The sequence below is a fragment of the Vanellus vanellus genome (genome assembly GCF_965231255.1).
Source record: "Vanellus vanellus genome assembly, chromosome: 8".
Classification (NCBI taxonomy): domain Eukaryota; kingdom Metazoa; phylum Chordata; class Aves; order Charadriiformes; family Charadriidae; genus Vanellus; species Vanellus vanellus.
The window spans coordinates 356,740-380,828 of NC_138913.1; the positions used below are offsets into that span (position 1 = coordinate 356,740).

Genomic DNA, 24,089 nt, shown 5'->3' on the forward strand with positions numbered 1-24,089 from the left:
GCTGAAAAAAGTCCTTGAATACTGTAAACATCACTTAGCAACAACTAAAAACAATAGGTATTATTGACATTCCTTTCCCAGCAATTACCAGACAGAAAAATAACATTCCCAGCTGAAACCAGGACAGCAATCAATTAATTATCACCTATATTATGCAGCACCGGCATACTTTTGTCTGTATCTGAATGCTTTACACTGAGGTCATCTTACCAGGATTTTAAGTTGAAATAAAATAAATGTTTTGAAAAATGAGAATTCAGTATAAGGGAAGAGTTTGCAGGATTTATGTAGGTCTAGCATAAATGATCTGGCAGGTCCAGACTCTTGCATATCCCATCTGGAATTCCACTATCAAAGGAATACTCATTCAAATGACTCAAAGGAATGAGTCATTTGTAAACGGCAATCTCTCAGCAGTTAACTTTTTAAAAAAAACGAACAAACAAACAGTGATTTATGTAAAATTTCATGTATCGATTAAAATTTTAAGGACTGGAAAAGCTTTGTCTCCAAGACCCTATGGTAAAACACCAAAAGCAACCTTTGCAACTTTGCTTTTCTGTAAAAAGCCTGGATGCTGACCGACTAGAAAACATTTCCCTTCTGCCAGGATGTAAAACACTATCTAAAAAGGCAAGCTGCAACACTGACATGCATGGCGAAGTCAGGACAAATGTCATGTCTGTATCAGGTGCAATTTTTGCAGTGATATGTTCTTTCCGTATGGCCCCAAGAAGAATTTAAGACTTTTTTTTCTTCCCTGCTCTTCCTAGTACGGTCATCAAGAAAAAAATACCACTTCAAAACAGCCAAATTTATTTATTATGAGAAAATTTGTGTTCAGCAGTCAAAAGCCTAAAAGCAATTTTGGAGCTTGGGATTAAGACTCCTGAGCGAGCTGAACAGGTACCAGACAAGCAGGTTGTTGGCAGTTACAAACTATCACATATATTTGAATTGTTTTGCGCAATGAACCTGCGAAGGCTGTGAACCAAGTGGCACCGCTCATCATTTGGATATAAACCTACAGTTTTCTCCCAGCACTGCCCCAAAGGCAGACACTTCAGCTACACAGCGTCAGATTAATTTCTGATGGTTCTGCACTTTGCAAGCACTCTTTAAATACAGTCAAGATAATCTTTCCACAGAGTATTTATTTATCTGCAGAAGTGAAAACTGAACTTCACGTATATTCAACACAGCTATTTCATGACAGTTTTTAGGGAGTTGACCTTGTATCTGTCAGAGGGTGAAAGCGATGAGAATAACAGAATTTTTTTAACTTGACTTTTCCTTAGGATGTGTTCTTCTTAGATTTCTAAGCCTCCTTCCATTGTCACGGGTATTAAAACATGAACACCTAATCTTCAGCAATGCGTGCGTTTTATGAAGTAATTCTTCACCTGCATACACTGCAACAGAGAAGACTTACTGCCCCCAGGGAGAAAGAAAGGTAGCAAAAGTACTGGCGCGGAGGACCAAGTTGTGCACAGCAAGGTAAGTAGAAGACCGGTACCAGTGATGTGCCAAGTACCAACACCCCATCACTTAGTTACCGCGTGGGATCGCACGTACCGAGAACCATCACCCGACTGCGGTGCCTCCTGTGCTACGTGGTTTCTAATGCTCCCCCTCCCTTTCAGCATGCTGTCACGCTGCTTTTCAAAGGTGCAAAATGTCCATTGGTATTTCCAGCATATGGGAAGGCCAAAATAACACATCTGTATGCAAATCTGGGAAGAATCTGCCTTTAGGATTAATCATTTCTACTGCAAAAAGAGCCATGCCTAGTACCACGATTATTCACGTGCAGGATTTTTTTCAGTCTGCTAAAATTAATTGGAACATTTTATCCATTAATCATGTAATTCCACTTCAAAAAAATCTCAACCTCATACAGGCCAGAAAGAACTTTCAACTCAAATTTCCCCATTTGCTGTTCTCTCTTGCTTTGAAAAGCGCTTCGTTAGTCAGGATCGGTACCAGCCACAGCGCAGCAGCAGCACTGAACATTGTGACGGCTAACACAGCTCACGGGACGTTTTCAAAACACATGCTGTTGTGCTGAAGCTGCTTTAATTTGAGGCTTTCATATGTATAGGTGGTTTTTCATTTTTGTTTTTTAACAAGTTCATCCTAAATTGTTCTTCACCTGAGGTTCAGAAGAATATAAGGAAAATATATGAATATGAGTAAAACTGTAATATCCCCTCAGTATGTAACAGTTACTTCCAGTTTGCTTTATACCTTTATAAATTAAACTGTAAGTGATAGTATGCATTTCTTTTTCTGTCTTCTTTACAGCTTCCTGTTTTTTCTAGAAAAATGAATCAGACGTTTGTTTCTCCAAGATAAAAAAAGGCTACTGAAAATATTGTTCTAGTGGAGGCCGTCCTGGCAGAAAAAGGAAACGTTCATGAGACAATATCCTCAGCAAAAGGCACGCTGTTAGTAAAGCGAACCAGACAGTACCCCAAAACTACTCAAATAAATGCAAACACATGTCTGCTTCTACAGGAAAAATGGCACAAAATGGAAAGTGACAGTGCTCCTGCAACTTGACTGCATGCCCCTTCGTTTTCTATGTGAGCTTATGCTCCTCTTTCGCCTTTTAGTGTACGATTCTCTGTTACAAGAAAGATCTGATAATTTCACAGTGATAATGTCACAGCATGTCAAAACATCAAAATTTAATGGATGTCTTGAGAAGCATTTGACTTTAAATGTACTGCACCGAATACTGGATCCGATTACAAGGCCTAAGTTTTGGCAATTATTTGACAAGAAAATCAAGGCAAGAGTCTCCATATGATAATCTAGCGGGTCCCAAACCTGAGGCTTTTTTGACAAAGCAGACAATCAGGCACGAACAGAGTTACTCCTTTTAGCTAGCACAACCCCAGACGCTGAGAGCTGCTTTCCCGGCGCGCAGCACTGAAACCACCAGTGGTGCCACAGACTGTTCATACACTTCCACGCTGCAGCACAAGGGGTGAGCTGCCACAGCAGCAGCACGCGTCATCCACGCGTCTGGCAACGAACGTCATGGCAAGTCTGCTTCTGTCTGCGCGAGTAACGCGCCAGAGATGGGAGGTCTAGCTGTTGATATAATTGAACAGAGCTTAAGGAATCAAAGTTGGATCATCCCTCTGTCCTCAGAAGAAGTCTACCATGGGAAGGAAACAAACGTAATAATGTGAACCATTCAGTCAGCCACTGCAGACGACGGCTTAAAACAACGTATCTCCACAGATTTGGGTGAGTATGGGCATGGTTAATACCAAGAGCTACCCTCTTCTTTACAAGTTATGGACTAGAATTGCAAAGTTCTCTGTGAAGTTACTGTACAGTGAATTACAGTAGACAGATACAGAAGCCTACACATTTATATTCCTACTGTAATATTCCCATTACACACGCAAACGCTCGGCACACTGTAAAGAGGCAGGATATCAACACAAGAGATCTGCCTATCAGCGAAGTTTCCGCAAAAGAAATGTAAAGGGAATCATACGAAGGAGTTGTCTCTAATAGAAAGGGACTGGACTAGATTCCCACTACATCCCGTGCTTCTACAAAATAGTCACTGCAAACCAAAATGCACCTTAAGTAGTCCCGTGGCAAAAAAATCTTGGCAAAACTGCTGAAGGGCCAATGACTCTGATTTCCTATTCTCAAGAACTAGTTGGTTTTTCTTTTTAATATTGTCACAAACAAGTAAGGTAGACAAAACTCCTGTAATTTGCTTACATGAAAAATCTCTCAACATTTTTGCAAATTTTTGATCTAAACTTTCTTTTTGGGGGGGGTGGGGGGGGAACAACAACTATAAAGGCCCCAACTCCTCACTTGAAGTTGGATGATACCCACCACCTCATTAGAGTAAACTCAGCTTTAGTTCTCTTCCTGTCCTCGCACTGCCATCAGTGCCTGGTGGATGCTCCCCTTCCCCCCAAAAAAACACAAGAGGAGATCATGCAGCTATACATCATAATTTCTGACAATACTGTGCTAATTTTAAAGATGGAATATTTACATGCCTTTTTCATTTTAATTATTTCTGTTTCAAAAGCAGTTGGCTTCCCAGTAAGAGAAATCTCACTTAAAAAACTCTTACAGTTCAGTAATTTTACACCACTTACAGAATGTGAATGGGACAGACACGTACATCGTCACAGTTTGGACAATTAATTTTGGGGCCAGCAATTCAAGTTAAGACTAACTAGCTACTGAAGCATTCTGCTGCTTATTAGTTTTTCAATGAAGTCATACAGCAGCCTGTATTTTGAGAATTTAAAAGTTTTCTTCACCCAAAAGCAGCACGACGACTGGCCCTGTAACCCGCAGGTGCACTCCCAAGGTGTCGCACGCCCCGAGCCCGTGCCCAGCTACAGACCCCTCGACGTTCCCGTGCCTCTGTTTGCTGGCACGGCCCCCGCTCCGTACGCCCCTTCTATCAACGCGAGATCGGCATTTGCCCTGGAACCTGAAACTTCTGAACCTGAAACTTCTACGCATATTTTAGCTCCTTTTCCTTCTATTTTTATTCCTTCTTCTGTTCATAAGAAGTCCAAAACAATTAATTCTGTTTAAAGCAAAACCAGGTAGAATCAATTACAGTATGTTTTCCAATGGTGTACCTCTTAATGTGCTATTTACTTATTTTAAAAATTCAGGAAAATGACCGAGCATTTTTTTCAAAGTCCCTTTTCCGTAGCCTAAAATAACTACGTTAATTATAATAGTTAATTATAATTAATTATATTTAATTATATATATAAAATTATATATATAATGAATTAATTATAATAGTTCCATCATATCAAGTACTTTGCCTATGCTAAAATAAGAATGCTGTTCTCACAAAGAGAGATACTGCAAAGAAGCAACTGTACATTTCTTGCCTGCATACTTGTTGCGCTTGTGTATACTTGTGTTTAAGTGTTCCACCACTGGAAAAAAATCCACTGGAAAACTGAGGAACAAGAAACCCCACAAAAGTAAAATTTTGAGGCAAGAACTATTACAGGATGCTAAGAACAGAATTATTTTTTCTCATAAGAAGACAGAATCCAGGGAAAAAAACCCTACATTCTAGTCACTGTCGAATAGAAGTTATCTCGCAATATGCCATGGCTGGGCGAGACAAACGGAGGCTTCGGTGAACAAAATCAGCTTACTCATCATGTCAACAGGGTTATTTTAATTAACATCAAAAGCCAAGCACATCTGGTGAAAGTCCCAGCTAAGAGGTCTCCGTGCTGGGAAAGCTACTGAACACATCAGTACACAGATCCCCTCACTTCAGCTGTTTGCAGGAAAAAATAATCATTACATTTAGAGCTAAAAAGATAAATTCCACAGGGAAAAACCTTGAAAAGTAAACTTTTGCCTCATCTTGGTAAGCGCTAAGCATTTAAAACAAACTGTTGCCTACAGAAGTAATGGAGAGCTTGACACCTCTCAGATCCCGAATGACTACAACTTTGAAAACCATCTAGGGGTTTTGAGAGCCTCGTTTGGATAAATAAGGAATACTGGCAATATCAGACAATAAGAAACCGAAATAAAAGCTTGAAACAATATTTGAACTATTAAAAAAGGGTAAGAAATACTCTTATTAATCCTCTGTAGCTAAAGAGGAAAATTTTTCACGCAATCTGTAAAAATTGATACCTCATTTACACACACTGAAGACATCACAGACTGAAGACATCACAGACTGAAGACATCACAGACTGAAGACATCACAGACTGAAGACATCACAGACTGAAGACATCACAGACTGAAGACATCACAGACTGCAAAACAAGCTTCCTGCACGCCAGTGACAAAGCAACGCAGAACACGCATTGTGGGTGTCAGCTCCCATACCAGAGCACGTCAGCCTTCTGTTAGGGAACCAACAGGCTGGAAGAGAGAAAAGTTCTCTAGGGGCGTTCCCGAGTCTCACGTCATCTCTCTACTTGGACAGGGGACCAAAATGCAATCACAGTCACCAACTAGGTGGCAAACTGTTCCGTTAAGAGTGCAATAGGGAACTCAGAACAAGGTCCCATAACTGAGTCCCTAGGGTTCTCCATGAATTATTCAGGACCTGCTTGAAGTATGGGTCATCTGGTCCTTCACGAGTAAGGACACAAGAGAAGAACAAACCCATCAATTCTAAATGTAAAGTTCTGGGACTCTCTTTTCCCTTTGGGAAGAGGAGAGATGGAATTCTTTCCATTGAACGACACATTCTCACGGACTCTTGGGCTCCAAGCACGAACTGCAGCACACCAGAAGCTCCGCTGTCACCAGCAGCTGGGGCACCTGCCCAGCAACGCACCCGGTCACTGTGGGACTCCTGCAGGGCAGACGCGGGCAGCCCTTTGTCACCGTGGGACCCCAGTGACAGCGAGAGCTGACGGTTACGCTGCAGTCACACTGAACAGAGCGCTGTGGGGTGCGGCGATCTCCAGCTCCCACCCCGCACGGCAGCCTTCCCCGGCACCTCACCGCCACTCGTCAGCCCCTGCCAGGGAACCACGCGCGTGTTCCACCTCTGTGTTTCACACCTTTAGGGAGCAAGGAGGTCTGGGTCCTCTGCTTCACGATTCGCTCTTGAAAATGCTTAATTAAATAATTCCTACCCACAAGAGTAATCAAACAAACTTTTCATTTGCAACAAAGAAAATCAGTGTAACAATCACCAATGTCATTTTGCAAAGCATCTTTTCCAAAAGAGATGTTTTATTGTACCAGGAAATTGTCTAATCACGTTTTGCAACACTTTTTTTAGATTGCAGGTAATGGACATTTTTAAAACCTGTCAAAACAGCTAAGCTTCTGCCTTTCCATTACATCAACTTCTTTTTTTCTGCTGACATAAAATAAACAGTCATAGAAGAACAAGTCCAACAGCACTTCTGAAACAACAAGAAAGCTCTACGAAGTCGTCTCAAAAAATAATAATAATTAAAAACAACCCCCCAAATACTGAAATGAACTATTAATTCAAGATTAAAATATTTGTCCAATTACATGTGGCTGAGTGTGACACTGAAAAAACCAACCTGTCGCCTAATGTCTTAGACTTCCCAGAGAACCTTTTTTTTCCCTTTCCAGTTGTAAATTAAAAGCGAGACAAAAAGAACAGGAACAAGCATTCCCAAGGGTGGAAAGACATATAGAATGTCGCCTGGGTGACCTTCAGCTGAGGCTCCACCACAGCTGATCACATCCACAATCTCTGTACCAACAGTTGCCTACAGAGGCCTTCACACGGCTGTCAGAATAACTCTGAAACTGAACTTTCTACATTCTTAATCTATTTCTGGACGGAACTTAGAGCAAATCATATTAAAAAATTAAATCGAAGAAATCTAAAAAGAACATAATCAAAGTAAAAGCAATATGAAATCAGTAGGTCCAGAAATTTTCATAAATAGATGCTTTTTCTTTTTAATTGGAATTGTGCCCCTTTTTTTTCTTTTAATATGATGACTGATTCAACATTTTTCCACTTTCAACTTTGGCAGAATTTAAAAAGGATGCTTTTTTAATCCTGGGAACGTCACGAATCTCAAACCAGGATCTTTTCTAGCTTGACAAACCACCTTTTACAACATACATACCTTTACTAACTACTTTCAGTGCTGAATCTTTAGCAAAACCTTACTTTCTCTTAAATACCAATCATTTAATGTTCCACTTTCACTAAGCTGAAAACTGTCTCACTAAAAATCTCTTTTACTCTAGTTATTCAGTTTTACATTGTCCAGTCTCTTGCAGTGGCATAATTTCATCGATGCTCCACTGCCATAAAGTCTTTCAGTAGCAGATAAAAAAAATCAAAATGCCAAATACAAAACATGACTGAAGAAGCACAACCCTCTACCACCTCTAAGAAAAACTAGTTTTGTCTAAAATTATAATCTACTAATTGGGTGATATCAGGGCTGAGAGACAGTGATGACAGCATCTCTGAGAAGAGTGTCGCATGACTGGGAAAGTCTTCATTAAAGGAATGGCTGTCAAAAAATGATATTTGGTATATCCTCTGCAGTACGGAGGGATGCTAAGAATCACCGGCATCACTACACCCCTCCCGCTAGCAGGGCTGCCACGTCAGAGGAACTGTAGATTGCATATACACACATTTATTCAACATTAAAATCCGGTCCACCATTTTCACATGAACTTCGCATGAAGCCATATACATTTGCAAGAAAATATTTTTTCCTGACTTCTCAAGGCAAAAGCAGTTACATTTCCGTTTAAATACAGAATGAGTAAAATGACAAACATGACTAGGAAAATGTAGTGTCAAACCCAAATGTGAAATAAATAAACCTTTTGTAGAGAACTCCCACACTAAATTCTGCTCCTGTAAGCTCAAAAATGTTGACCTTTTACTACGTTGCCCACAAAGCTGCACAGCGATGAGCACACAGTGCAGGCCGTACCCAGTTACTGATGCGAAGCCCGCTTTGTTTGAGGTATCTAACCTAGGTGGACAATGGCCCTGGCGAGAGGCTGCAGAGAAGCGTATCCACACAACGTACCCTCCTACGTGGCTCTAAAAGAAATCATACAGAATGGACGTAAAGATCAGAAAAGTTACCTTTGTCCAAACTAAGCAGAAAATCCAAAGCCTTTCTCAAGCGATAATTACTTTTATTCCCAAAGCTTCTGAAAATCCCATATTTTGAGAAAATTCTGAAAACAACATTCACATACTATGTACAGAAGGTTTCCTAGGCAAACAAATGACACAAACAGCTTGGTTTTGTTCTTTTTCTCTCTTCCTTTTTAAAAAAGGAGACTCCAAACCCACATCCCCCAAATGATTCATCAGGTAAAGAGACCTTTGAAAATATGTCCTGTAAATCTAACAAACCCCAGCTGGGCAATCTGTCCTCCTCTTACATCTGTCAAGTTTGCTCCTATGAAAAACTCTGCTCTGCCTCCAAACGCACTGCCGTAGTTTGCACAAACTGTCCTCGGTTTCTGTAAACAAGCCTGCAGGAGAAGGATATTAAAGGGCAACCTGCAGACCTCTCCAGGGATTCTGATCTCCTGCTGCTGGTAGAGTGCTCAAGAATCACCACTCACCGCACTGTGATATTCCGGTGGTTAAAGTCTGAGCAGCCCTATGGAAACACAAGCTTCGGATTCACTTAGAATGGTAACACTGCAAAAGGCTGTAAGCTTACACTGTAAGAAACTACTTCCACGGAGCAAAAATGTAGGGTTTATTCCTGCACGCTGTCTGCTTCGATACACAGAAAATTTTCACGGGCAAGAACAGACGCTGATCAGTTGTTAATGCGCACGCGCTGCATTACCAGTATCACTACAGAGTTTCATGCTAGCGCCTCAATCTTTAACATGCTATTTCATATGAGCTACTAGAAAGTGGTAAAACGTATTCTTCTAGTTTTACATACCACAAACGAAGGCACAGAGAGATTGCGTGATTTCCTAAGTCCCACTCTGCAGCACAAGAGAACCGTGCTGCTGTTTCCTTCAACCTAGGTCAGCTTCCCAATGACTCGCGCCTCCTCCTCCTCTGATGCTGCTGTATTTAGGCGCTTCACAGTGAAGGTGAAGCCTAAGAAAACAAGTCAATCAAGGAGTGTTGAGAACTTCTTTAAAAAAATCCAACAAAACCAGAGAGCATTTAAGTCTGGTAGTGGCCTTTAAGAATCCCACATAAACAGAAATCTCACAATTTTTTATTTCAGAGACACGATACACTTTAATACAACCTTTAAGAATTTCTTTAAGAAGAGCAAGATCTCTAACTCCTCTTTCACACCTCCCCTGATGTCGTAGTAATTAGTGGTGACGCTCTAAGCAGTTATTTCAGTTTTAACACGATACACTCTGTTCAGTTCTCTAAGCAAGCCTTTAACTGTCCCTTCACTGTAGCTTCAGTCACATCTGCTTTAAAAACAGTCATAGGTAGGGAATACTGCCGTACAGTGCAGTGTTCCCAAGTTTTTCCTTCTTGAAGAGGTCATACAACAGGCACAGATATTAACATTCACGCCAGGTCTGGACTTTGATCTAATCAATGTAAAAAAATCCCCAAATTGAAAAAAAATCACCCTACCTCTACCCCCATCATGCCCACCTCTCTCCCTCTCTAAAATGAAGAGGGAAAATATCACAAGTCTGTATGCTGAAACTCAGCCCGCGTGACATTTCCTTTGGATTTAATTGCTTCCATACAATTTGCATCCGCTAGTCACGCTAGGCCCCAGAGCACTGAATATGCTCTTACAAAGAAGCTCTTGTCCTGTAATAACCTCATTAATCAAAGAGACAGAATTATGGGTAAAAGCAATTTTCAGCTCCATCCAAAGCATCCAACCAGGGAACAAGTCAAAGCCTAACCACCGACTCTTCCAACGTGACGAGAAGGAGCGAACAGTGAAAAGCTGGAAAGGACAGACTTGATGAATTCTACGTTGTCAAACCTGTTCAAAGTTGGACACGTTCATCGCTTGAGAAGCAGACGGCTCTGCATACTCTCATCTACCTACCAACTATGGAGTAAAGCTGGCCAGGCAGACCGTCTTTTAGATGTTGACCATAGCAGCTCACAAAAATTATAAAAATAAACCTACTGCTCATTTTTCTCTCTTGGAGAAACCCAAACCATTAGCAAAGCCAATATCCTTCCAGATGCTTCCAGAAAAACGTTTTCATGGTAGCATTCTTAATTAACACCTGCATCTATTCTATACACACACCTTTCTAAAAATATGCTAATTAATATTCTTTTCTAATGATTAATGTGTAAAGCAATTGTATTTTCAGCTCATATCATGAGATGGATGCGTGGCAGTTGTCACCCATTAATGCACAAATACTCCCGGACTTTGGGTTTAACACTAAGACTAACGGATTAATTTAAGACAAACATGATTAAAACAATGCAATTCACTGCATGCACATTACTCATTTGTTAGCTTAAAAGCGTACATCAGCCCAACATATCCAATTTTATATCAGCACAATAGTGTGTACAGCAGGGTGGCCATCCATGTCCTTAAGTCATTTGAAGTGCATACACCTCGATTCAGCGCAACTTTTGTGTCTAGACAGCTATAAGTCGCCTCTTAAATATTTCCTCAAAGGAAACCCTTCTTGGTAACACATTCTGGAGTCAGTGTCCACAGACACCTTACAGCTAAGTCAAAAATGTAGCTTGTACCCTAACTCAGAAGACCCAGCAGGAGGGGGAACTGGAGCACATCCTGTAAATCGAACATGTCCTCGAAGCAATTTTACTCCAGATCTGCTGTCGTCCTCAGGTTTTATTAGGCACCACATTTTAAGCACCACATTAACCACTAAATTTTATTAAGCACCACAGGTGACACAATTTTAGACTCTGAGAAAGTAGTCTATTAATCATGAAAAGACGCTGCCTTGGACCAAAAAATGAATAACTACTAGTTTTCATCGGAAACTCTGTAGCCATTCCTACTACCAAATTCAGAAGGAAAAAAGCAGCTCATAGATCCTCTGTGATTTTTTAAGTTTTTAAGAGGGATTCCAACATCAACATAGAAATTAGCTTAATTTTTCTTTTCAGCTATGCTTTAGAAACTTATATCAAAAGAAGTTATTTATCTAGCCAGGTCAAAATTTCCTCCAGTGAATCAGTCTGATTTTAAAGTAAGATATTCCAAGTATTTATAATTATTAATGGGAAAAAAGCCCTTCAATTTCCACAAAGTTAAATTAATGTATTAATAACTTCCTTTTACTTTGCTGTAAATTGTAAGCTTAACTTTATTTCTCAGTATTTTACTTCCATATACTCCTTTGCATTGACAGAAGCACAAAGAAATTAAATAACCACAGTCAAACATTATTTTTTTTTTCCTGCGGAGATGATTGCAGGTCTGGCTTTAGTTCAATTCACTACTTCTAATGTAGCCCTGAATATGAAAGTTAATCTATTAAACCTTTCAAAACAACAAAAGAAAAAAAAGTAAATAAATAAATGAATGAAAATTTCTGTGTTGGAACTAATGATACAGAATTTTCTTAGGCAGAATATATACTCTGTTTAAATGCACGTGCAAAAAGGAGCCATCTAAAACATAAAACTAGCAAACATCTTCAAAAACAGAAAAATCAGTGTAGGCTTTCAAGTGATCACATGAACTTCATTGTTTGCTCTGTCTGAATGTTCCTCTCAAGCTACATGTTTATATCAAGCTGAACACCATCATGAGAACTTACTCATTATTTAGTGGAACATATTGATAAGAAAACATTATTAAAAATCAAAAAAAGGTACCTAAAAACTACCAGGAAACAACATTTTGTTCATGTAATATTAAAAAAATATTTTAACTTTGTATGCAGATTGTTACTGCTACTACTATTATAGTTTGTCAGTGTTTATTATTTAATATATTTGCCAAGTACAGTAATTAAATTAAGCTCATACAGATGTATCTGAAATATGGTTGCATTCTGAATACACATATTAAATTGAGAAACTTCTAAAGCTGTGATGACTGAAACGCAAGTTCTGACTGGAGCCACAGGTATGCAATTCTAATGAAGCAGAACAACCTACTGTCCTGGTTTGAGGTAAAACAGAACCAATTTTGTTCAGTAACTTCGCTTCTTAGCTGGGCCTCTTCTAACAACTGAAATTAACTGCATATTGTGCAGACAGTGTTCACTCTCTCAGAGTGATAAGGCCAATGTTTATAGCTGATGCCCAGGCATGGGATGCAGAGAGGCTCCTGCTTACACTTATTGCCATAACAGTCAAGGCCAACCAACTTTGTTATTTGCCACGTTGGAGGGTCGGAAGCGGAAAAGCATAGTGGGGTCCCACCTGCAGGGAGGAGCGGACAGGACAGGTGACCCAAAACTGACCAACAGGGTATTCCATCCCATCTGCCTCATGCTCAGTATAAAAGCTGAGGGACCAAAGGGTCACGGGGCTCTTCCTTCAATGGCCGACGTCCGAGGAGGACTCTGTCTGCCTGTCATCCCAATCCTGACTCCAGATCCGGAATCCAGTTCCCGTCCGCCACTGAGTCCAGCCTGGGACTGCCCCAGTGCCAGCCGGTGACATGATTGTCATCTCGGGAGCTTGATACGGTTTTGTATATATTTTTCATTATTTCTTTTTATTTTATTATTAATATTTCATTAAAGTAGTTTAGTTTCTTCTAAACTCGTAAGTCTCTTTTTCCTCCTCTGCCTCTCTCTTTGTAGAGGGGTAGAGGGGAGCATCTGTCGGTCCCGTCTGGGGTCCCTCGGGTCCCCAGTGGTGGATTTGGCCCAAACCACGACAGATTAATTGGCGCCCAACGTGGGGCACGAACAGTGCTCCACCAGAGCTGTGATAAATTGTCCAAATAGTTTGAATTCCAACTTGCTCCGAGATTAGAACAGACAGCTCGCATTATGTCGTTCTTAGATAAAATCATGTATCATGCCTTTAAACAGCTTTGTTGGACTTTAATGCAGTCAGCTTGGTCTAACCTGTCAAATGCATTGCAAACTTTATTTATTCTTTGTCTTGTTATGGGAAGGTTTAAAGGTGCTATGTTGGTGTGGTTTGCAATTCAGATGTATAACACGATGAGGTGGGTAACGGCTCTACCTGTATATCTCGGGCATCAGGTGATGGATTCTGTTATTAATTATACTGTCGGTTCTACCTGGGGAATGTTTACTTCGCCCTTTGATACTTATGCTAATGTGACACCCTCAGAGCTGGGGCATGGAAACCTTCTGGGCTCTGAGGATAAGGACTGGTACCTTGTTAAGATCGTGATTTTGTTGTTGGTGCTTCTGAATGTGGTGCAGGGGTGGTTTCATGTGAAACATCTGTGCTGGGGTAGCTGTAGGGTACCGTGCGCTGCCGCCACTCAGACCCGCGCAGCCGCTCGGCGATCTGCAGCGGCGCGAACCGCGGCCCCGCCCGGCCCGGCCGCAGCCGCCCCCCCCAGAGCAACGGCAAAACCGGCAGCCGCCCCCCCCACCGCAACGGCACAGGCGCCTCCGCCGCCGCCGCCGCCTGCAACGGCACCGGCACCACCGCCGCCGCCGCCTGCACCGGCACCACCGGCAGCCGCCCCCCCAACCACCACGGCACAGGCGCCTCCGCCGCCGCCGCCGCCGCCGCCTGCAACGGCACCGGCACCGGCACCACCGGCAGCCGCCCCCCCCACCGCAACAACACCGGCCCCTCCGCCGCCCGTCCCGGCACAAGCTACTGCAGCCACTACAACCAGTACCAAACCTACTCAAACTCCATCAAAATCGGCACAAGCTGCCCCGGTAACCAGGAGGAAGAAGAAGAGGTCAACTCCTTCCCCTACCCCTTACGACAAAGACCACCTCAAGTCAGATAGCTTGGGGGAGGGTTCTGAAGAAGATCCAGGGGAGGGTCCTTCAAGACCAGATAAGGGAAAGAGACCTTTGAAAAAAGACAGAGGCCAGAGTCCTTCTAGAGCAGATGCTGGAGAGGCCCCTTCTAGGGCAGCCTCACCACAGGAGGACTCAGATGTAGAGGTAGTTGTTAAATCCTTCTCTATGAAAGATCTGAGAAATATCAGGAAGGACTTTAGTCGTCATGAAGGTGAAACACTTGTCTCCTGGTTGCTCCGATGCTGGGATAATGGGGCAGATACCCTAGATTTAGATGGCAGAGAAGCTAGGCAATTGGGAAACCTGGCCAAGGATGGAGGTATTGATAAAGAGATTGGGAGAAAGACAAGCACTCTCAGTCTCTGGAGGCGACTGGTGTCAGCCATAAAGCACAGGTATCCCTTTAAGGACGATATCGAATGCCGTCCAAGTAAATGGACCAACATGGAAAAAGGTATTAAGTACCTGAGAGAAATGGCTGTGCGAGAGGTGATTTATAGTGATGGGCAAGTGATTGTAGACCCTGATGAAATGCCATGCAAACAATCTATGCTAAAAAAGTTTGTACAAAGTGCACCATCAACATACTCCCACACATTGTCAACAATGGTCTGGGGAGGATCTGATACTGACACCCCAACTGTAAATGAAGTGGTTAATAAGGTACGACAGTATGAAGACAGTCTCTCTCGTCCCTTTTCTGTGGCAGCCATAGAAAAGCTGACTGTGACCACCGAGAAAATGACTGAGAAAATGACTGAGAAGCTGACTGTGACCACCGAGAAAATGACTGAGAAACTGACTGAGAAAATAGAGCAAATGACCCAGAAATTAGTTGAGCAAACCGATAAACTGTTTGATAAACTAACCAAGGTGGAGGAAAAACTCCATTCTTTCCCTGTACAGACTCATGTTGCAGCTGCTAAGAGGAAACGCCCTCCTACTCAAGAGAAAAAACACCCTCCGACTCAAGACAAATCAAACCCGATGCGAGATATCCTGTGGTTTTGCCTCTGTGAATATGGTGAAGACATGAAGAAGTGGGATGGAGAACCTACCTCAGCCCTACAGGCACGGGTGCTCGAGTTGCAAAATGAAGCAGGTAGGAGAAAGGATTCTGACAGGAAGAAGGCTGCTCCAACCTACGGTAGGCGATCCTACGGACCAGGTAGGAACCGATCTGATAATCGTAGGTACTACGGTCAACATTAGAGGTGCCCTGCCTCCAGCCAGGAGGAGGAGAGGGACAACCGAGTTTATTGGACTGTGTGGATTCGATGGCCTGGCACATTAGAGCCACAAAAGTATAAAGCCCTAGTGGACACTGGTGCACAGTGTACCCTATTGCCATCGAATCATAAAGGGGCAGAAACTGTCACCATTTCTGGAGTGACAGGCGGATCTCAAGAACTGACTGTATTAGAGGCTGAAGTGAGCCTAACTGGGAATAAATGGGAGAAACACCCCATTGTTACTGGTCCAGATGCTCCGTGCATCCTTGGCATAGACTATCTCAAGAGAGGGTATTTTAAAGACCCAAAAGGGTATCGGTGGGCTTTTGGTATAGCAGCTGTAGAGACTGAGGATGTTACACAGCTGTCTACCTTACCCAGTCTTTCAGATGACCCTTCTGTTGTGGGACTGCTGAGGGTTGAAGATCAGCAGGTGCCAATTGCTACTGCCACGGTGCATCGACGACAGTATCGCACCAACCGAGACTCCCTGATTCCCATCCATAACCTGATTCGCCGGCTAGAGAGCCAAGGAGTGATCAGCAAAACTCACTCACCCTTTAACAGCCCTCTATGGCCAGTGCGAAAGTCTGATGGGGACTGGAGATTAACAGTAGACTATCGTGGCCTGAATGAAGTTACACCACCACTGAGTGCTGCTGTGCCAGATATGCTACAACTTCAGTATGAACTGGAGTCAAAGGCAGCCCAATGGTATGCTACAATTGACATTGCTAATGCCTTTTTCTCTATTCCTTTAGCAGCAGGGTGCAGGCCACAGTTTGCTTTCACCTGGAGGGGTGTCCAGTACACCTGGAATCGACTGCCCCAGGGGTGGAAACACAGCCCTACTGTTTGCCATGGACTGATCCAGACTGCACTGGAGAAGGGTGGAGCTCCAGAACACCTACAATATATCGATGACATCATTGTGTGGGGTAATTCAGTAGAAGAAGTTTTCCACAAAGGTAGGAAAATAATTAAGATTCTTCTGAAAGCAGGTTTTGCCATTAAAAGAGGTAAGGTCAAGGGACCTGCACGAGAAATCCAGTTTTTGGGAATTAAGTGGCAAGATGGCCGTCGCCAGATCCCAATGGATATAATTAACCGAATAACATCTATGTCCCCACCTACTAACAAAAAGGAAACACAAGCCTTTTTAGGTGTTGTGGGTTTCTGGAGAATGCATATTCCAGGTTATAGCCAGATTGTGAAACCTCTCTATGAAGTAACTCGAAAGAAAAATGAGTTTATGTGGGGCCCTGAGCAACGACAAGCCTTTGAGCAAATTAAACAAGAGATTGTGCATGCAGTAGCCCTTGGACCAGTCCGAACTGGACGGAACATTAAAAATGTGCTCTACACCGCAGCCGGGGACAATGGCCCTACCTGGAGCCTTTGGCAGAAAGCACCAGGGGAGACTCGAGGTCGACCCCTGGGATTCTGGAGTCGGGGATATAAAGGCTCCGAGGCCAACTATACTACAACTGAGAAAGAAATCTTGGCAGCATACGAAGGAGTTAGAGCTGCTTCAGAAGTAATTGGTACTGAGGCACAGCTCCTCCTGGCGCCCCGATTACCAGTACTGGGCTGGATGTTCAAGGGTAAAGTTCCTTCTACTCATCATGCCACCGATACTACCTGGAGTAAGTGGGTTGCCTTAATCACGCAGCGAGCTCGAATAGGAAACCCAAATCGCCCAGGAATCGTAGAAGTGATCACAAATTGGCCCGAAGGCAAAGACTTTGGGATGCCACCAGAGGAGGTGGTGACACGTGCTGAGGAAGCTCCACCATATAATGAACTCTCAGATAATGAGAAACAGTATGCCTTGTTTACTGATGGGTCTTGTCGTATTGTAGGAAAACATCGAAGGTGGAAAGCTGCTGTATGGAGTCCTACACGACGAGTCGCGGAAGCTGCTGAAGGACAAGGTGAATCGAGTCAATTTGCAGAGGTAAAAGCCATCCAGCTGGCATTGGACGTTGCTGAACAAGAAAAGTGGCCAATACTCTATCTTTATACTGACTCATGGATGGTGGCAAATGCTCTGTGGGGGTGGCTAAAGCAGTGGAAGCAGAGCAACTGGCAGCGCAGAGGTAAACCCATCTGGGCTGCTGAGCTGTGGCAAGACATTGCCGACCGGCTAGCAAACCTAGTCGTTAAGGTACGTCACGTAGATGCCCATGTACCCATGAGTCGGGCCACTGAGGAACATCAAAACAATCAGCAAGCGGATCAGGCTGCTAAAATTTTCCAGACAGACTTGGACTGGGAACATAAAGGTGAGCTATTCTTAGCTCGGTGGGCCCATGACACTTCAGGTCATCAAGGAAGGGATGCAACATATAAATGGGCACGTGACCGAGGCGTGGATTTAACCATGGACGCTATTGCGCAGGTTATCCATGACTGTGAAACATGCGCCGAAATCAAGCAAGCTAAACGGTTAAAACCTTTGTGGTATGGGGGACGATGGCTGAAATATAAATATGGGGAAGCTTGGCAAGTTGATTACATCACACTCCCTCAAACTCGCCAAGGTAAGCGCTATGTGCTTACAATGGTGGAAGCAAGCACAGGATGGTTGGAAACCTATGCTGTACCTCATGCCACTGCCCGGAATACCATCCTGGGCCTTGAAAAGCAAGTCTTGTGGCGACATGGCACACCAGAAAGAATTGAGTCAGACAATGGGACTCATTTTAAAAACAATCTTATAAGTAATTGGGCAAAAGAACATGGTATTGAGTGGATATATCATATCCCCTATCATGCACCAGCTTCGGGGAAGATTGAGCGATACAATGGACTGTTAAAAACCACCCTAAAAGCTATAGGAGGTGGAACCTTTAAAAATTGGGACAAGCATTTACAACAAGCTACCTGGTTAGTTAACACCAGGGGATCCATCAATCGAGCTGGTCCTGCTCAATCAGACCTTTTACATACTGTAGAAGGGGATAAAGTCCCTGTGGTGCATGAAAGGAATTTGTTAGGGAAAACTGTTTGGGTTTTTCCTGCTTCAGGCAAAAGCAAACCCATTCGTGGGACTGTTTTTGCCCAAGGACCTGGATGTACTTGGTGGGTGATGCTGAAGGATGGAGAAGTTCAATGTGTACCTCAAGGGAATTTAACCCTTGGTGAGAATACACAATCCTGAGCTGTATGATGCTGATCACTACATAATACTAACAATGTTCAATAAGTGTTTTTCAGAATAACACAGTGGTGATGAAACCTGAGCTAACTTCATCAAGTGGCGTCCAGCAAGCTCTTCAAGATGAACATGCTACCCATGGGCACGGACTAGAATGAATTTTGTACCATCTTTCCTACCCTGAGATGAGATCCTGCAATCATGAACTAAATGGACTTAAAAATTTGTATATAAACATAAACCATAGATGAGTGACCTGCATATATCCATATCATATATAACTGTGTGTGTGTAAATTTGATGTATAAAAGTAATAGTAATCTGAGCAAGATGCAAATGGTATGGAATAAGGGGTGGAATGTCCTGGTTTGAGGTAAAACAGAACCAATTTTGTTCAGTAACTTCGCTTCTTAGCTGGGCCTCTTCTAACAACTGAAATTAACTGCATATTGTGCAGACAGTGTTCACTCTCTCAGAGTGATAAGGCCAATGTTTATAGCTGATGCCCAGGCATGGGATGCAGAGAGGCTCCTGCTTACACTTATTGCCATAACAGTCAAGGCCAACCAACTTTGTTATTTGCCACGTTGGAGGGTCGGAAGCGGAAAAGCATAGTGGGGTCCCACCTGCAGGGAGGAGCGGACAGGACAGGTGACCCAAAACTGACCAACAGGGTATTCCATCCCATCTGCCTCATGCTCAGTATAAAAGCTGAGGGACCAAAGGGTCACGGGGCTCTTCCTTCAATGGCCGACGTCCGAGGAGGACTCTGTCTGCCTGTCATCCCAATCCTGACTCCAGATCCGGAATCCAGTTCCCGTCCGCCACTGAGTCCAGCCTGGGACTGCCCCAGTGCCAGCCGGTGACATGATTGTCATCTCGGGAGCTTGATACGGTTTTGTATATATTTTTCATTATTTCTTTTTATTTTATTATTAATATTTCATTAAAGTAGTTTAGTTTCTTCTAAACTCGTAAGTCTCTTTTTCCTCCTCTGCCTCTCTCTTTGTAGAGGGGTAGAGGGGAGCATCTGTCGGTCCCGTCTGGGGTCCCTCGGGTCCCCAGTGGTGGATTTGGCCCAAACCACGACACCTACGAAGCACATAACAACAAGAATATGGACTAGAGTCTACCACTTTTATTAGGATGTCCCAATAATAACTTTACAGTATCAACAAGTCTCTAATAAAACTTGTTAAATACTCTTGTGATTACCAATTCTATTGTTTCTACTGCACTTCAAAATTTACACCCCTAATTTTGGGAGTATATTCAAATTTATCTATATAACTCTCCCTTACCTGAAATTTAGAAAATATTTTGTATTGGAATAAAACAGTTATTTCCGAACAATTTGTAAGGTCAATTTCTGAAATTCTTATTCTGTCCTCAGTTGGGCAAAAGTCCTATGAAGGCCTAATATTTGCAACAACCTAATTAGCAAACTAAAATAACTTTGAGAGATTACTTTAAAATTCCATTGTTTTTCTTGCTTGCACGGAGTATCAGAGATCATTAAATCAAGAGACGACTGTAACAACTTGTTTCTAATCCAAAAATTGTTTTTCCTATTTTTGTATGTCATATATTTCACATTTTCATTTGCTAGAATTAAATTACCTGACTGTGTATGTCTGAGGAGTTCACGTGCTGACCCTCTCTCCTATTTGATTACACTAGAGGTCCCTTAGACAAAGGCCAATCACTCAAGTTTTGCCAAAATGAGATCCGACCCAATCTCAGAACCAAGAGGCTGAAATTACTCCATAGGTCACGTCGGTCCCAGGAAGCAGAAGACAAAAAACAGTTCTCATTTCCACAAAAGTTAAGCAAGTGCTCTGGACTTAAACTCAGCATTAAAACAGCATTTGAACTACAGACTCCAGTCACAGGAGCAATCAGAGAGACCTCTAACGCTGTCAATCACAGCTTGCAAATTGAGTTCTGATGTGTACATTCCAATCTCAGAACTTCCTAAGCATCTCTAAAATGAGTGACAAAGGTGAGCTATAGTCGAATTTCCACCAGTTAAACTTCCATATTGTATCACAGCTTTCCTGTCTGTTAGGAACACTTTAAAACAGTAGGTACATGCATTCATTCCAGATAAACGCCATTAGTAGTAACACATCTTGACGCTGTCTTGCACGTTATAACATATTTTTAATAAAGGGATGCTTGCAAGAGGAGCAGTTCAGGCACTAAGTCCCACATAAACAACCACTGGTGATAGGGAACAAAACCAACCCCTTAGAGTGTGGATTAAATGCTCCAAAAGCCACACGCTTTTGTAAATGTCTCTTTCTAATGCACACCACCAAAACCGGCGCGGCTGCACGGCCTCTTGCTTTGCACCGTTTTTCTACAAGGATCAAAGAAAGCTGCCTGGATGGAAGCCCACCTGACAGGGCACGCATCACATCCCCCAGTAATTGTGGTCATAACCATGGAACAATATTGCACAGGTGTCCTACAAAGGTGTTTTCCACGTTTTTATTGGAATTTAACAGAGCAACTGTCTCATGAGTTGTCCATTTCCTCCCCCATTTCTAGTCCTGTCACTACGTTCCCGAGGCGGAAAAGTCTCTCTATTGCATATGCTACATAGCACCAACCACAGTATCAATACAAAAGAATAACAATCTCTGCAGAATTAACACAAATGGCTTCCAAGGAAAAGCAATATTGGGAAATCACTTGACCACTTCAACTGTTTTAGTATTACTTGTCATTTCCAGGGGGAAAAAAAAAAAGTATTTTCATCATATTTACATTACTTTTCTTCTCCTGTTGTCCTGCTGAACATGATCAGTAATATAAAGCTGATCATGTGTTAAATCAACCTTCTCTGCCTACAGAAACCAGTAGGGAAAAAATTTGAACACGTCAAGTAAATAAAGTATTGAAAGTCGTCAGCCTTCTTTCCCCTTAAAAAGGATTTACTGGCAAATATGACCTGGTATGGCAAATGATCACTGTAACATTTAAAAAAAAAAAACCACACTGTGATAAAGATAACAGCAGCAACAGTTTCACAAATCTGCTCAGTGCAAATGCCGCACTCTCTATATTCTGTTTACCTTCTGGAACTAAATCAGAGTCTGACCAAGAAGCGCTGTACATGCACTGAGAAAACATTAAAACCTCAGTCTTCATTTGAAATATGAGGCTGTACTACTTAAAACCAAATCGGTGTAAAGTAATACTTGAAAAATTCTTTTTAGAGAATATGTGTACACAGGTCCACTTGTGGATCGATATGCAACTGATATTCCCACTTACCAACACAAGAGCCGCGCAAGGCAGTTTGCCCGTCTTTCCAGAACCCCTTTTATCAGAAATAAATCACACTTAAATTTTTTTCCACACATGCACACACAGAAAAATGCTTTAGATAACATTGCCATAAGTGTGTGTTCATTAGTCTGTTTTCCATCCCCCACTTCTGCGGTTTGGTATTTAATTACAGGGTGGAGTGGTCCCCAGGCTACTTATGTTTCTTCCAGTCACAGCCAGAAAATTTCTGCAGGAACTGACACGCAGGAGTGCGACGGCGTCAAGTTATAGCTGGTTCCTGGTCAGCGAGGTTAGCTCACTGTTCATTCAAAGTCCCATCACTACTTTCGTTCAATAACTCTGGAAAATATGTTTAAATACAACAAATGGCATTCTAAACTTCAACAGATAATAAAGGCTTGAACAGGACCTAATTTGGCTATTTGCTCTTAATTTGCTTCCCAATTTTCTTTTGCTAATGACTGTAAACAAATCTTTATCATTAAGCTGGAAAGGAATGGCTTATTTTTTTTTTTTTTGACAGACAGGCCTTGAATATAGGAAAGTGTGGCCTTGTACGCCTGGTTTGACCAAACAGGATTTTCAAGCGCATCATCCTACTTGAACTCTACATATTATTGCATATAGTCTTAAACGCTGCTTTCCATAAACAATCTTAAATTTCTGTAGAAAATTCTATTTTCACCTGAAAAACATACCACTTGCAAAATATTATAACTTATACGTGATTGTTTCATAGTGAAGTACCACTGCCAAAAGCACTGAGGTATTAAGAAATACATTATAGGTATAGAGATCATTCCAATTAATTTTTAAAGAAATAAGAAAAGTTCTGTTGGATAAATAAAACTGGGGAAACCAAACAAAGACTAACTCGGGTAGCAAATTACATACACAATGAAAATTTTATTTTATATAAGAAAAGGATGTTGCTACTCAGAATATTACTGTTGACAGGATTTGGAAAAAAAAATGAAAGGCACTTTGGAGTTTTATCCACGCTTTTTTTTTAGTAAAGGACTTGCATTTTGGCCTAAGCAACAAGTCTCCACCAGCTTGGAAAACTGTATCTATGTCAGAAATGTGTGACAGGAGGCGAAACCACATGAGCTCATTTTGATATTAGGCAAAAGCCAAATGGCAGACAAAGATTACGTTGTGTAATTTTTAGCCAGAGGTATCTGAAAACACCTGCTAGCCAAGCCCTAGCAAGAATTTATATAAAATATTTATTTACGAATGATCTGTTACACCGCTCCTATCAGTCAGCTGCTTCTTCTCTGTCCTATCGAGAAAAACAAAGTGCAGAGCAACAAGATCTTCCCATTCAGGCGATAAACCAGATTAATAAAAAACTCCTAAGTTTGGACCCTGCTACGTGTCCACCCGGTATTCTAAACCATATACAGTAACACGCAGAATGGCAGAATGAAACAAGACGTATTTTCGTGCTTTGCTTGCAACCCAGAGCGTGACAAGAGGCAAGAACCTAAACTCTGTACAGAGTAATTCAAAGACTGGGCTCTCGAGTAATCCTTTGGAGATTCCAAAGCCACAAGGCAAAGAAATCGTTATAGCATCATGTAAATTATGCGTTGATTCATTTTTCTAAAGAGTAAATGTTCTCTTTCCCCTGAGCCCCACCATACATTGTCTATTTGCCATTTGTTACGGCTGAATACACACACACACACAGAGGGTTGACTATGAAGCGGAGATACTCGTGCTCTGACCGAGGAGGCTGTAGGAAACCATCTCCCGTGGCCCGGGCAGCTCCACCCCCTCGATGTCCTTCGGTCGAGGCTTCACCAGTAAATGTTTTATTTCATTGTTAACCTTTCAAATACTGCATATTTACCAGGTTAATACAGTGCCACCTTATCTGCAACGAACCTGGAGCAGAGATACAGGAGCTAGGAAATAAAAGGCACCGTTACCTTACCACATACTACAATTATTACTATTTTCGGGCCTATTAAACCGCTCTGAATCA

The 24,089-nt window shown here is 42.2% G+C and overlaps 1 protein-coding gene across 1 annotated transcript in view; it reads right to left on the reverse strand.

Annotated features, from left to right (window-relative positions):
- Positions 1 to 24,089, reverse strand: part of WWTR1 (WW domain containing transcription regulator 1) — a gene marked incomplete at its 5' end in the record, with an annotated part of 86,229 nt that overhangs the window by 61,076 nt on the left and 1,064 nt on the right. The window lies entirely within an intron of this gene.